At 45.1% G+C, this 2,969-nt stretch overlaps 1 protein-coding gene across 6 annotated transcripts in view; it reads left to right on the top strand.

Annotated features, from left to right (window-relative positions):
* Window positions 1-2,969, top strand: part of ATXN7 (ataxin 7) — a 124,037-nt gene that overhangs the window by 103,717 nt on the left and 17,351 nt on the right. The window lies entirely within an intron of this gene.

Here is a 2,969-nt window from a genome sequence, read left to right as displayed (position 1 = left end):
TGCAGCCATCATTGTTGTTTGGCGGGCCCGGGCTGGGGATTTGAACCCGCCACCTTAGGTGTATGTGGCTGGCGCCTTAGCCGCTTGAGCCATAGGCGCTGAGCCCAGTCCCATTTTTCATTCCCTCTTGTCTACCTGGCACCCTCACTGCCCCCTCTTGACTTCCTCATCAGTCCAGTATCTTATCTGATGTCCTCTGTGCCTTCCATGCAGAGAGATTTATGACTCTGGTAGCCTTTGTCCATCTAGCCCTGGTAGAACTTTTTTTTGAGACAGAGTCTCACTTTGTCATCCTTGGTAGAGTGCCATGGCGTCACAGCTCACAGCAACCTCCAGCTCTTGGGCTCAGGAGGTTCTCTTGCCTCAGTCTCCCAAGTAGTTGGACTATAGGTGTCTGCCACAACACCCGGCTATTTTTTATTGCAGTTTGGCCAGGGCCAGGTTTGAACCTGCCACCCTACTCACTGAGCAACAGGTGCCACCCCCCCTTGTAGAACTTTTTTATTGCATATGTCTGTGAGCACAGGCCTCATTCTAGGTCCTGGAGGATAAAGGATTTAGCAAAATCAAGGCCTGTCTCTACACTTGTGGAGTATAATGAAAGTATAGTATGAAAAAATTATAGTATAATGAAAGAGATGGAAATTAATGTAACAATCACTAAAATAAGAGTAAAATTACCACTGATGAGTTATAATAAGGAGAGAGGCCTGAGTCATAAGAGCCTAAAGTAGGGAGATTTGGCCACAGAAGGCTTTTATTTCCCATAGGAACATTAGGCAGAAATTTGGGGGTTTTTTGTTTTTTTTTGTTTTTGAGACAGAGCCTCAAGCTGTCACCCTGGGTAGAGTACCGTGGCATCACAGCTCACCGCAACCTCCAACTCCTGGGCTTAAGCAAGTCTCCTGCCTCAGTCTTCCAAGTAGCTGGGACTACATGTGCCTACCACAATGCCCAGCTGTTTTTTGGTTGCAGCCATCATTGTTGTTTGGCAGCCCCGGGCTGGATTCAAACCTGCCAGCTCAGGTTCAAATAGCTGCTTGAACCACAGGCGCTGAGCCAGAAATTTTTTTTTTTAATTTTTTTTTCAATTTTGCTTTCAACTGGCTTTCATTCATCTTAGTTTAAAGTTTTTTTTTTCTTTCTTTCTTTTCTTCCTTCAGTGATTTTCTTGCCCTTAGCTCCCAAGTAACTGGGACTACAGGTGCCTGCCACAACGCCCGGCTTTTTTGGTAGAGACGGAGTCTCACTATGGCTCACTCTGGCTCAGGGTGATCTCAAACCTCTGAGCTCAGGCAGTCCACCCACCTCGGCCTCCCAGAGCACTGGGACTACAGGCGTGAACCACCATGCCTGGCCATTTAGGCAGAAATTGGCACAATGATTTGTCTGGGCAGAAAGAGGTGGGAGAGGCAGGCCATGTGGAGAAAACAGCCCTGAGAAGGCTTTGTGGCAGCCTTAGACCTAAGTCCCTAGAGCCTGAAAGGCAGCCAAGCAGCCAGCAGAGTGGGAAGAGGAGGTACTGAAGGAGCGGTGAGCCAGGGTCTTAGAGCACGCAAGGCCCAAGTTATAGGTTAGTCATTACCCTGTGAGCCTTGGGCATCCCCCAGGGAGGTCCACTTGGGGAAGTTAGGGGCGGGGTGGGGAGGAGTGATCATCAGATTTCTACGTGGAATATTCTTCAAAGCTCAGTGGAAGTCCTATTTCCCCTTCTAATTGAGCTGGGGAAATACCGTTTCTGCCTACTTTCTTCATTTGGCTTTACTGTGCTAAGCACCAGGGGCAGTTTATACATCTGTCTGAAGAGACAGGCAGGTAGACCAGTGACCTCAGGTGTCCATCTGTCATTGGAAGCTGTTACTTGCATATACTTAACATTTGAAGCATTTTCTGAGTGCTAGGCGCTCTTCTAGGTGCTAGTACAGCACAGACAAAACAAAACTCCTATCCTTTTTTAGGGTACTTTTCTTGTGGGTATGTTACATATTAGAGAAAATGAAGTAAAAATTTAGAAGGAAGCTAAGCACATCTCTTCCAGGTTACATTTTGGGTGGACAAAGATTGCAGTATATTTAGAAAGGAGATAGGCTATGTTGTTGAATTTCAAATGGAAGTAGGAGCCTAATTCCACTTTTAAGTCCCTTAAATTGTAGCAAATGTGCTGTGCAAACATGTAGAACAACGTATTTGTTATGTGTAGGGGCATGAATACACGTGAAATATCATTAACAATAATTTGTGATGTAAAAGAGAAAAGGAAATAATGTAGATCAGCAGTTCAACCTGTGGGTCACGACCGCTTGGCGGGGGGGTGAACAGCCCTTTACAGGGTTTGCCTAAGACCGTCCTGCATATCAGATATTTACATTATGATTCATAATAGCAGCAAAATTACAGTTATGAAGTAGCAACAAAAATAATTGTATGGTAGGGGGGTCACCACAACTTGAGGAACTGTTTTAAAGGGTCATGGCGTTAGGAAGGTTTCAAACCACTGATGTAGATGAATTTGCTTATGTTCCTGGATATGTGATTACAGTCGGCTGAAGTTAATGTGAACTCATCCACTCCTGAGGATTAGTGTCTCCTTGGTTTTTAAAGGCTGAGACCCCAACAGTATGGAATGGTCAGATTAACTTGACCTGCAAAATCATTTCAAGGTGATTGGACTTGACTGCCAGGAAGATTTGCCCAACTCTGACCAGTTCACACTTACAAATGCAACTTTATCTTCTGCTAGGAATAGCATTAGGCTTCCAATGAGCTTTAATTGGGGTATTTTTTTAATGCCAGTGTTCATCAAATACATTTGGAGTGCAGACATTTTGATGGGTTTCAGTCTATAACTTGACCTGTTTTTACTCCATGTGCCTATTTCTTTTTTTTTTTTTTGAGACAGAGCCTCAAGCTGTCCCCCTGGGTAGAGTGCCATGGCATTACAGCTCACAGCAACCTCCAACTCCTGGGCT

This window comes from Otolemur garnettii, unplaced genomic scaffold (assembly GCF_000181295.1).
Source record: "Otolemur garnettii isolate 467f Iridium unplaced genomic scaffold, OtoGar3 scaffold00015, whole genome shotgun sequence".
NCBI classification, from domain to species: Eukaryota; Metazoa; Chordata; class Mammalia; order Primates; family Galagidae; genus Otolemur; species Otolemur garnettii.
The sequence above is the reverse complement of the archived record's forward strand: the minus strand, read 5'-3'. Positions and strand labels throughout refer to the sequence as shown.